Below are 13,340 nucleotides of genomic sequence, written 5' to 3'. Positions count from 1 at the left end.
ATATTAGGTGTATAGATTGGCAGAACTCCCCTATACACACGACTAGTATACAGTATATTACTCATAGGTCGCCTGCTGTTTCCCATCTCTTCCGTCTCTTCATTTGCCGCCTCGTCCTTGTCATCTGTCTCAAGAGTACTATATTCCCCCTACTTTTCAGTCCTTCCTCCTTTTTACTCAAAAGTGGTTTAATGTTCAGCTGAAGTTGTTGAAAGCAATCAATATATGGTGTGTAATGAAACCAGCTGAGCTCAAGATGGAATTGTTGATACCGCTGTCTCTTCTCTCCTCTTTTTTCTTCCCTATGTCCCTTTTTTCTCTCTTCTTTTCCCCCTTTATTGTTCCCAATTTCTCTTCCCCTGGCACAATATTAGCGAATTCCTCCCCCACTCCCCCTTTCTGGACGTCCCTCCCCCTCTTCCTCCTCGTCGTCTGTGTGCTGTGGGTGCTGTGCTGTAGCTCCGACAAAAATAGAGATTAAAAATTTAAAAAATAAACTGAACTTTCCGAAGCTGGGAAAGCAGGGACACGATGAACTTGTGAAACGGAGCGCTCCTGATGTTTTCCAGACAAAAAAGCCCCGACACGGAGAGAGAGAAAAAAGAAGATGAAAACACAAACAAGCAAACAGATCCTTCCTCCCCCTCAAGATACTATGATGTCATTTTTCACAGCATCACCAACTGAGGAAACGAGTTTAAAATCTTCTTCCAACGTTAAGATGAGAGCAGAGGCAAGAGGCCACGTTTGTGCAGTTTACGCACGTGCACGTGGGTTTGCGTGTGCACACTTCCGTCTGTTTAATGATGCTATGAATTCTTTGTGCTGCCCCGTGCTCATGTTTTACGCTGACGGGGGTGACGATCTCCGTCCGTTTTGACTGTGCGCTGTGCTGCGGTGATGTGTGCCTGTTGGTGTGCGTTTGTTTTCACAGGAGCCGTTCTGTAGAAATCTTCTCTTTTCTCTTTCTCATGTTGCGCTCTTCTTGCTCTTCTTACTGCCATTGTTTCCCCATCTTCTACTGCCCTGCCTTCTGAACGAGGGCACGGGGAAGTTCTATCTGCACTTTTTGGAAATGTAATAACAATAATAATGATGATGATGATTATAGTGATGGTGAAAAATTAAGGGAGGAGTGTCTGAAAGGGCGAGCAGAAGTTGGGGAGAGGTGACGTCTTCTCTGTGATTTCAGGGCTTGGAGATGTAGGTCATAGAGGATGCAGGGCTCTCATCCTCCTCTTTTTATTCTTTTTTCTCGATGTACGTGCATGCACACGTGCATGTGTGTGTGTCAGCTACCACACTCCTGGTGGCAGACTGCTGGTGTCTGAAATGTCAGGCCGGGATGGAGATATCAGGCTTGTCTTCTTGTCACGTGGAAGCCGGCCAGCACAGCAGTGCTATTTCACAAAGCGTCGATCAACAACAAGAGCGTGATCAGAGCTCTAAACAACAGTCTGTCCTGTATTCCTCGCCTCAAAATGCTGAACAATTGTTAGGCATCTAAAACAGTCATTTCGATGTGCATTTTTCCAGTTTCCACACTGGAAGAAAAGTAATAAAACAATAAAACATTCTTTGGGTTTTTGTTGCACTTCAAAGGAAAAATGAGCAAGCGTGTATCACAGACAATAGGTGTAATATTAGACAATGGCCTGATCTGCCACCGTGAGATACCGTAGAAGCAGATTAGACATTATCTCTTCACTGAGTGCTAGAGAGTACCATAGAGTGTACCGTTGCCCTCTTTGCCCGGCACATTCAACACAGCTCGATATTTCTGTAACGTAGATAAAACTGTCATAAAGCAGCAGCAACTGGAAAAGCTGTCAACTATTAAGAGCTACTTAAAAAAAAATCTGCTTTCTTAGTGTGCTCTTTACTACAGCCTGCCTGTGTGGGGGTTTTTTTTTGCATTCATGAAGTCTTGACAAGCGAATCACGTCACCTGTTCCTTTCTTTTCTTCCAGCGGCTTAATTTTCTAAATGAAAATCCTCATTTCAGGAAACTCTCAAGTTAAACAGACTTACCAAGTAAATATAATCAGTTTGTTTCTTCGCTGAAACGTAACCATTTTCGTAATGCAGCGTGAGTAGTTTTGAACTAACTCGGCCTCATCAAAAAAAGCTGTGGCCCCTGCAGTGGATTTTATTTCCTCGCATCATGCAACAATTTGACAGTATCTTGCATTTCGGTGTTTATTTTCAGTTATGCCAACCAGTTCAACACTTGACAGACAGTATGAATTTGCAGTTGTGTAAGCGTGCGTTGCTCCTTTTCCAGTAGCTCTCTAAGCTGGTCTTGGGCATGTGCTCAGTGTGTTCTGGGTAGTGTGGTTTGTGTGAGCCAGGCTGCCGCGATGCGCTGATCCAGTCCAGCAACCTTCAGAACAATTGGCCAGCCGTGGAACAGGGCCCACTGTTTTGACAGCCACTGCCTGCAGTGTCACAGCACATTACACTCCCATTAGGTGGTCAGAAAGGAGAAATATCTGCCTCCTTGGACCTGGGGGACTCACGATTTGCAGAGGTATCACTTGCTAAGAATAAAAGAAAACGTGGCAGACTCTCATTAGTTACCATGTTTGTGATGGACAGGGATAGAGCTCGTCGGCGAAAAAATGGAAATCAGTGGGTGTTCGCTGCTAAAGCTGTGAAAAGCACACGTGCAGGCGATGAGTCAACACAGTACCTCTGCTATTTCCTTTTGCCAAGATTCCTCGTTGCTCGAAAAGTGATAAATTGCTATGCTACAGGGGCTTACAAAGCTTAGTCATCAGTGACCCTGTAAACCTGGGGATACAGCTTTATTTATAGAAACATGAGGCACCGTGTAATGCCTCTGATCCTGACAGGTAGGACTGGAAGCTGAAAGGATACAGGGTCAAGCTTTTAAAACTTACAGCTTTTGAATACAGATTATTTCTTACATGGAAATTCAGCGTGTGACATTTTCTCCTCTCCTCAATTGGTGGGCCAGCAGATAATTAGCCAGAGACACTTTAATACTTTCTTTGAGCAGGTTTTAGTGAGCGAACCGGAGACGTGAAAAGCTCAACATGCAGTTTAGTCATTTTGGCGTTACTTTCTCGTTTGTTTGTACTCCCACAGACCACACTGGTACATCGGCGAAAATTAAAAGAACCGCAAAACAACAATTTTCCCCATTTAAATCTCTGCTTTTGCTTTTAAGTGGTAACAAAGTGAGCTTTCATCATATCGCAAAGCTGTTAAAAGAAAGAAATGTTTCAGTACAAAATCTTTCATTTTGATGTGTTAGATGAGTTATGCATAAATGAGAAACTCACAATGTGTTATGTCTCACAGTGAGTTAATTTGAGTGAGGTTTTAAGTTAGTAAGAGGAAAAACATTAAAAACAGCTTCAAGAGCCTGTCATCAGTTCAAAATCATGTTTACAAGCCATTCTCATAAAGTTGGAACAAGTCACAACGTACCGAGCTGATAAAACACCGTTAAGCGTATTTGTTTAGCTGCTGAAGAGGGTCTCAGCTCCCAAGCAGAGCATTCTGTTTAAACCAAGAGCTTGATACTTGCAAATGTTAAATATGCAAAGAATTAGACATCAATTATCTTCATTTGTTTCGGTTAAAACAGAGTACATATGCTGGTAGTCAGAAAAAGAAAAAGTCCATAAAGTTAACCATTGTTTCTACATGTGACAAGGAAAACAAAATCCAGGTGTGACTGTAATATTGGGTGTGCACAGCAGTATCCCAACTATCCAGGAAGTTGCTCACTCCATTAAAATAACCAGGAGTCCTGAATATTATGTTGTCTTTGCCAGCAGTCAAACAGCAGCACTATTAAAATGGATGCTGCGCTCAGAGCCAAACAGTATAAAGGAGAAAGCAATTTCCAAATCCTAGTTTTATTATATTGCCACCTGTCTCACATCTCTAAACTTATTGCTTTTTGTTGGCACCAACACCGTCGGCAATGACCTTCAACAATCCTAAGCTCATGAATGCAGCATGGCAGCGGTGCAGATGCTCCCAGTCGAGATTCTTTCCTTTCTTTTTTTTGGACCAACTTCTCTCTCTGTTCTCGCTCTCCTTGTGTTCAGGCTCGGCTTCGTCTTTCATCATCTCTTCATTCCCTGGCGGAGCTGGCGGGTAGGTGCAGGTGTAGATAATTAGTGTTTGATTTCAAAGCTTCAATTCAAGATAACTGACACAACCATCGCTGACTCCAAGTTTCCCAGAGAATAAAGACTCTTCGAGGGGATTTTTGTAGTTAGTAAATTTTTCTTTCCCTCTGATGTTTTTCTTTCTCTCCGTTTTAGTTAAAGTCTCATTAACTGTTGGAAAGATGTTCTTGGATTTTTGTGCAGGCGTTCATGTTGCCCTCAGGATGAACTGGAACCTTTTTAGGTTCTTCTCTTTTTTCTGTGGTATTATGATTCAGTCAAAACCTTTTTAGTGCTTTGGTTTATGCCCGAATACCTACAAAACCGAACACCAGCTGTGATTATGCTTATTTAATATTAATTGGTAAATTCTGGCATGATAACTAAACTGCTCATTACTCATTACTAAACTCCCATTTAACAGATATTCAGTGGCTCACTTAAGAGTAAGCAGTAAATTTAAATTTTGCCATGCCTGTATCACATCATTATGCTGGCATGCTGATGCCAGCCTTTATTGTCAAGGTAGAGTACGTAGGAAAAGTCTTGAGCCGCCCCTCATTTCTTTATATTTTGCTTACTGTCAGCTTGCAGGTTTTCATAAAGTGGTCTTGAGTAATAGTTCTCCAGGCTTTCTGAAGGTCTTACTATGATTTTCTCTTGACATTGACTACATTTTCAACCATTTTCAGTCCAGTTCATAACCCTTTTGAAAGGAATGTTTTTTTTGTTTGTTTATTTGTTAATTCACTCATCACTGACCTATGAGTCATTCAAACATAACAAGGCACCTAACTCAAAGGATGAATCAGTGTTGTGTCTACACAGACAACTTAGCAAAGAATCAATTTTTAATTGCATCTTTAGGCAGTTTGTTACTTGCAAAAACACATCAATTTACAATTTCTTTAGTTGAATTTAAAAGTGGGAAAGAGGACACAGTTTGACAGGAATAAAATAGCATTCTTGTATCAACAAGGTGATTCCCAAAGAGCTATAAGACATAAACTTAGTATCTCAGAATGGTGTGCTGTGTGTTCTTACAAAGTGTCAAGGTGCCACAAGAAGTGGCAGGCCTAAAAAACTATCTGCAGCAGGATCTGTATCTCCATCTACTGCTCACTGAAGCCTCATCAGAAATAGTCTGACGACGAAACCAATCTGAAGGAAGGAAAACTGAAAAAACTGCTGAAGAATGAAAAATAACAAAAGAACTGGACTGAAAATCAGTGACAAAAGGTCTTATGGATTGCTGAATTCAAATTTGAAAGGTTATCATCAGAAGTGGTCAGGAGAGAGGTACAAGAGTGAGTCTCTACAAATATTCTGTAAAACACAGTGGAGGCTCTGTCATGGTTTGGGGCTGCATTCCAGCCAGTGGTGTTGGGGATCTTTTCAAAACTGATGGAATTATGAACGCAGAAAAATACTGTAAGATTTTGATCCACCATCTGGAAAAGATCTGATTGGCAACGGCTTCGTCTTTCACCATGACAATGATCCCAAACACACTGTCAATGCAATAATAGCAAAGCTGGATACAAAAACACACAATGGGTCATTTTTGTTATGGAGCTCAACGTTTTTGAAGCAGGGTGGGATCATCTTGACAGAGATTCAAACAAAAGGCAGCCAACATCCAAAGAAGAGCTTTGAATGTCCTTCAAGAAGCCTGGAGAACTATTCCTGAAGAGTACTTAAAGAAATTATAGGAAAGCTTGCTTAGTAGGATCCAGACTGTGTTGAAGAATAAAGGTGGTCATAACTGTAATACCTGTTTTTGCCTTATATACTATATTTCTGTATGTTTGCATGTTTCAGTAGATTGAATCTCTAGATAGATTTTTTGAACACAATATAAAGAAATGACTGGTGGCTTAAGACTTTGCACCATATCTTTTAGGTTTTAGAGAACAGACCGGGATCCTCATTAGGGATCCTCATGGTGCTGACTACTGCAGATTCTAAATTTGGCTGTAGAGTCAGGATTATACTTGCTCGCAAACATAGACATGAACAACTGAGGACATCATGGATGACTGGTTTCCATCTCTTCGTGGTTCCCTTTTAGTTTGGTGCCTGTGCCCATCCTAGACTTTATATATCTATCTACTGTGTCCTCACCTAATTGTTGTGGAGTCCACATTTTGCTACAGGAACATTAGCATTTTGGGCCATGTTGGTTTTTGTAGACAGAAGTGATCGTACGTGGAAGACAGCATGAAATGCAAAGATCTGAGCTGAGGCTATCATGCCTGGTTAGCAGGATGCATACACTCACTGACCAAAACCGAAACGGAAACACCTTGAACAACAAGCCATATTATTTCTCTGATAATTCCACAGAAATGCTCCTGAGGTGGAGTTCAGAGACTCAAATTAGTTGAGATGAGCTCCCAGCTGCAGGGACACCTGTTAACCACAACAGCCATGCCCATCATCTTAAGCCTTAATAAACTCCAAATAGGTGAGTTTTTTTAAAAAAGACCCCCAGTGCAGTAGTTATGAAGGGGAAAGTTAGCTTTAGCAACCAAAAGCATTTTTGTACCAATCATAGACTCATTCAGGTCCAGAGGTTGCTGCACGGCTCAGTCACATCCATTCGTTCACAACAAACTTTGGCAGGCCTGTGGACACCCACATTTAGCCTCACGTCCCCCATTTAATGACTCTCTCGGACCCTCTCGCACTTGCTGATGCGGAAACTAGAACACTGCCACGAGTTCTGTTATCAGCTTGGCGTTGTGAAGCATATGAGTCATTCCTGGACTCCTATCTTTGAGATGTTTATTCTTGGTTGTGCATCCCCAAATTTATCATTGTCACCAGCAGCCTTCCCTCCTCTGTTTACTTTCTAAATAACTTAAAGCTTTATTGGCTGAAAGGGTCACATCTGTTTGCCAAAGGATTAGTAAGATATTCTTCTGAGCCTGATGATATTGTTTGTCCTTGTCATACTCTCCTGCACCATTTCTTATTCTTAAGCAGTTTTCCTTGATGGATATGGCTTTCTTCAGATGAGCATCATTGAGTCACTCTATTGGAAAGGTGCCTGCTTTGCAGTAGTTTTTACGATGTTAGATTAAGGGTAGAGTTATTTTACGTCTTAGAGGACTTTAAATGTGTATGCACGGATTAAAATCAGGCAGTCGTCGTCATAATCTCATTCTAGGGAATCTGCAGTTGACGTTTTATTTTTCTGACTCATGTTCTGACAGCTCAGTAAGCCCCGAACCCCTCCAGGTCACCTTTGTCATTTGTCCAGTCATTTTCTGCGTGCGTCGCCCTGTACAGACAGACCTCACCTCCCCTAACTCGCCCTTTCGATTGTTTTAAGCATCTGGTGAGAACCAATGTGACTTCTCCCAATCAGGGTTTAAGTAAGCATTATTTGAATAGTAACAAATGGATATGAAAAACAATAATGAGTAATAATATCTTTTATTTCTTTCTGTTCACATTTGACTGTTGGTCAGTGTGTATGTATGTGTGTGCTTGGTGTTCTTGTGTTGGGGTTTATTTCTTTCCGAAACCGTGAGAAGAAAAAGCTTTCTGTTTTTGAAAAACTTCATGTAAATATTGTTGGTGAAAAATTAACATTTGTTGTACGCTGAGTTTTCATTTGTCACTCGAAATGATGACGAAAACAATGATATTCATGAATAACAGTGGTGATGTTGACGATACTGAAGCTGATTATACCTGCCCTTCTTGAACAAGGGCTTTTGATGTCTGCTGTATTTTTGTTGGAGGTGTCGTGTGGTCAGGGCAAGAGAAACAAAGGGAAGGAGTGATACCCAACACATCCCGGATCCGCCGTAGCAACACTGCCACATACCCTTTACCCTCCCCCCACACCTCCAGGAAATTGTGCGATATGTGGCGCTAATCGTAGCCTGTGTTTCTAATGCCATAAAGCTTTGGTTGCGTTTGTGTTGCAAACACCAAAACCAGCAGCGCCCTGCTTTTCAAGCGAGCTGCATGCCTCCCCGTGGAGCCACTCTGTCCTGGTTTGCTTGGCATCGCATCTCACCCTGTCTGCTCACAGGCTTGGGGATTTACTGTAATGCCATTGTGTTAGGCAGGATTGGCCCTGTTCTGACACCGATGATGCCGTCTTCATTGAATTTGCAGTCATTATTTTCTCTGTTGGAGGCCATGCATGGGGATGGGCATGTATGAGGACAGAGTGTATTCCTAGTAGAAGGACATAAACCATCCATCTGACCCCGTAAAGACAATTTTCATGCTGGTGAGTCAGCCTCTTATTCGAGGGTTAGACTCATGGTTAAGCACAAGTGACTGACATGAACTTGCCACATTATAGGCCCATCTTGTGCTTTTCCTTTTCTTTCTTTCTTTCTTTTTTTTTTTTTTAAAGAATTCACAGTCTTGAGGAAGAAATAAGAAATAACCTATATAGGCTATAAATGTTTGCCATATGGCAATAATTATTTTTAATCATTAAAAAAATTTTTTTTAAAAATAGGACAGACTTGTTTCCAAATGTCCAAAATGTGCCCTGTGCCTTCTTGACAGACATATTCAGCCCACTGCTTTATCAAATATATACATAAATAACTGCACAGGGCTCTAGTCCAGTTATTTTCACTGCAGGTGTCAGTACACCCACTTCCCTATTTTTCATATGTCATTGCCTTATGTATCTGGCTGGGCCTGTCGACAGTGCTGAGATGGAGCTTATCAGTTTCACTTTTAGGACCGTCTCTGCCAACAGACATGATATGGTACAGCAGATACTCCCAGCAGCCTTCTGCAGGAAGGACAGTGGATACAGTCTTGCCTTCATTTGTAACACCATCCTGTAGAGGGAGTCCCACAGGGTCAGAAAGTCCACAGACACACTAAAAATAAAATTCCCCTAAACCCAGATCCGTCAGAGCGCGCGTCTCTTACTTTCCTCGCTGGTTGTAAATAGACTTGATGCAGTTAGAGCAGCCTCTAACTCCTGCCATAATGTGGACATTTTTAATCAGGTAGGTAATAAGCAATACACTTAACCGATCTAATGCCATACTCCGAAATGTTACTGACAAAGTGTGATGGTGACTTCTTTGCGTTGAGGGATGTCGAGGGTAACACTCCTGTTTCTTCACCTCCTTTTCTCGACTCGCCGTGGCCCAACTCTTCAACAAAGAGTGCTCTAACTTAAAACACACAGTTGTGATGTGTACAATCTAATTTAATGTATTTATTTATGTATTTTTGCCAACTTTGTAAAGTGTATAAATATCTATAAATATATGAAAAATGACAGTACTGTATAGATTTTAGCTGCCTGGTAAGGTTAATAGTATATACTTGGTAGACTAAAAGAAAAAGCGTAGAGCTGTTCAAAAGCCAGTTATTGAGAAAAATGCTTTCTGTAAAACCCAGTGCCACTGGCTCTTTTTATATTCTAAGTTTCGTTTCTGGTTTATTTTTTTATTCTAGCCAGTCGGATCCAAAGTGTGTGTTCTTCTTTCCGTTTGTTTGTTAATCGGTTATTTTGCTGTTTCATTTCTTTTCTTGACAAAGACACAGCGAGGTTCTGGCAGCCAGGAGAGTGCGGTGGAACGCAGACTGGGACCCTGTGCAGTAGTGTGTATGTGTGTGCGTGTATGTTAGGTGTGTGTCCGTCCATGGTAGTGCTAGTGCTCTCTGTGCAGTGCCTCCCTCCTCCCTCCTCTCTCTGATGTAGTTTGTCATGTGATGCAGTGTGCATTAAGGTGCAGGATGACTGTGTTTTCTGAAGCTGGCAGCTGCCCCGTCTCTTCCACCCCCACCCCCTCCACCAATGTGTGTCTCCTCCTCATGTCCACTCTTGTTGTTTTTTTCCCACCGCACGTTTCAGTCGTCCGCCAAGTATAGATTTCCATTCTCGCTGCTCAATTGTTCATTTGCTCTCCCATTCAGCTGGTAATGTGCACACCACCGGAGTCTAATTTCACAGTAATCCGTGCTTCCCGATCTATCTGTGATCCTTTGACCATTAGCATCTCTCATTCATCACCTTCCACATTTCTGAAGAACACCTTGTTTTTCTACAGAGCTCTGTGGACCAGAGAGTGATTTAGCACAAAAAAGAGGGCATGCTTATAACTCACCCCAAATCTCTTACCCCCAATCATACTTCTTTTTCTTTACCCTCCTGATGCAAAGTGTGAGGAGATGGGTAGCTGTCAGCTCAGCATGCAGAATCACAAAGCAGCCATATTCAAAGTCAAGCACAGACTTAAATCTATGTTTTGGTGGCTTCACTGCTGCCCGTTTGTAGCAAGAGCAGGAGAATAGCCTTAAAGATTGGACCAACTGCACGAAAAAGTAGTGGGATATGTGCATTCGTAGTGGACTATTATTACCAACCCTTTCCCACACCAGATTTATTACTCAGTATTCCAATGTGTTGCTTGGTTGCTCTGTACATATCTGTGTAGTACTTCTGTTGATGTCCCTGTGTTAGTATAGTAATGGGTTCTTACTGGGCGGCCTCCGCAGACGTCCTCTCTCTCCTGCCCTCGTCTCATTTTCTCAGAAACTTCAAAACATTCCATCTGAATCTGTAGTGAACAACAATTTAAAGCTGATTAGATTCCACATATACTCGGAGTAAAACAGCAGGAGGACTGAACCACAGACGTTTCCACGGCGAGCCATGATAATAACCAAGACGCCTTGCTTCACGTCCCTCTGAGAACTACACACCCACAGCTTGCAGCACACTCAGCGTAAACGACCTTCACACGCCCCTTTGCTCCTCCTAATCCACCTCAATGCTGACCTCACCCAGTTTTTAGAGGTCAATGGGTCGTCTGTGTTTGTGAGGAGCCTCTGACCTCCTGAGGGTGGAGTAGAGGAGAAGGTGGGAGAGCCCTGGGAGGCAGCAGAAAGGCGTGTGCACGTGGTCACATCCTGGGTCAGGAGGGAAGGAAGCCAGGGCGTCTCGAGGTCAAGCCCAGTAGCACTTTGGTTTTGCGTTCCATGTTTTTTTAGCCTCTCCTGTTTTTTGGCCGAGCGGACTGTGATCTTACTGGTTGATTTTCTCGTTCTCCTCCACCCATCAGTGTTATAAAGTGTGTTGGGTGGATGGAGCCTTGGAGCTGAGCTCTGATTTTGTTCCATATTAAAGAATCATTTTTACTACACCTGTGTCCAGAGATTCATTGGTCTTCTTTATTGCCTTTCATTTTACAAGGTACTTCCAGGAGTTGAGATGCTGCTGTAGCTGATCACTTAACCTGCAAGAACCTTTGAGTTTCTGTTCATTCAGAATGTGAAATCTCAGCAACTCTTTAATAGATTGATTGACTTAAATAGATATTCATGGTTCACAGAGGATGAGTCCTACAGAGCTGCATGAACTCGTTCACTTATTTGTCTTAAAGTGAAATGGAATACTTGAAATTTGTTACAAAATTGAGTAATAACTTCAACAAGAGCTCTGGAACTTTATTTTTCGCATCATTATTTTATACAACATTTAATTTGTTGAAAATACAAGTGTTGTGCAAAAGTCTTGATCCACCCATAATTTCTTTATATTTAGTTCAGAAACTGGGAAATGGGTGGAACCATATTACACAGTACATGGAAATACAGCATAAAGGTAAAAACTGAGTTAGTACAATTCTAATAAGCTTGGAAGTCAATATTTGGTCTTCAGGAATAGTTCTCCAGGCTTCTTGAAGGACATTCAAAGCTCTTCTTTCGATGTTGGCTGCCTTCATTCCATTCTCTGTCAACATGATCCCACACTGCTACTTTAATGTTCAATAATGTTGAGGTCTGGGCTCAGGGGAGGCCAATCCATGACTAAGAGTGCTCAACTGTGCATTTTTCTATCCAGGTATGCTTTCACTGGTAGTGTGCCTGGAATCATTGTTATGTTGTCAATTAGATGCTTTCCAAATAATATCACAACACGTTTGGATGAAATGCAGACCCAAACCATGACACAGCCTCCATTGTGTTTCACAGATGTCTGGAGACACTCACTGCTGTACCTCTCTCCTGACCTCCTGCTATATATATTATTGACCATTTGCACGAAAAACCTCGAGCTTGTTTTTATGTTTTTGTATTTTAATTTTCATTGCCTTTTCTCTCTATTTCCCTTCCTTAAGAATGTCTTCTTGTCAGCCAGCCTTACAATGAGACTATTTCTAAAATAATCAGCAAAGAGTAGATGGGTAGATGGATCAATTGAATCCTGTGTCAGGTCTTTACTGGATCTTCTGTTTTTAAGGACATGACTTTCAGATACTGTTCATCTGCTGTGGATGTTTTTTTGAACCGAAATATAAAGGAAATGTCTCAAAACTCATACAGTACATTACTTGCTAATCAAATTTGCAAAGCAGTGCCTTTCCCGTCTGCTTAAGCTCTACCTTAATGCTGATTAATATGTGTTAGCATGCTAATGTGAAAACTGAAAGTGGAATTTTCCTCTGCTCATCCAATTTAGGGTTGCAGTGGGGCATTTTAGAACTCCACACAGGCAGGTCCCAGATAACCGACTCAAACCCACGACCTTCTTGTTGTGAGGCAACAGTGCTAACCACTGCATTCCTGTGGTGTCATGTAGATATCCCAGTTACAAATAAATGAATCAAAAAACAAAAATCCTCCTGTTGCTTTTTGGACCTACAAATTTAATCACAATGACAAAGCCTAAACCAATTTTTTTTCACTTGTCTACTTTTTTGTTTGATTTTGAATTAACTGACATTACTGAACTATGACACTCAGAGTGTGTTTTGAGTCTTTAGTCTTAATTAAATTTTATGTCATTTTTTACATGCTGTCACTTGCATTTACAGTCACCACAGGGAGCAGACTTCTGTACACACTTTGATTAGTAGCGTCCTTGTAGCAGACTAGCCTGATAAATATCTGCTGCTGATAGCTCGCTTGCTAACACTAGCATCACTACTAGCACTGAGGTTCACAGCTGATGCCTGACTGGTCCGACCACCTTTTCTGTTTAACCAACACGGTGACCAGTTGACCACTGAGAACACACCATAAAGATACTCATAAAGTATGCATACTTTTAAGTGTAAATATCTATCCATCTATTCTCTTCCTCTTATCCTTTCAGGGTCATGGGTCTGTTGGAGCCTATCCCAGCTAGCATAGAGAGAGAGGCTGGGTATACACCCTGGACAGGTCATCAGTGTAAACATACTTTTG

This window comes from Diplotaxodon limnothrissa, linkage group LG7, assembly GCF_057381915.1.
Source record: "Diplotaxodon limnothrissa isolate DT_005_m linkage group LG7, D_limnothrissa_male_GT1.1, whole genome shotgun sequence".
Taxonomy (NCBI): domain Eukaryota; kingdom Metazoa; phylum Chordata; class Actinopteri; order Cichliformes; family Cichlidae; genus Diplotaxodon; species Diplotaxodon limnothrissa.
This window is presented reverse-complemented; position numbering follows the sequence as displayed.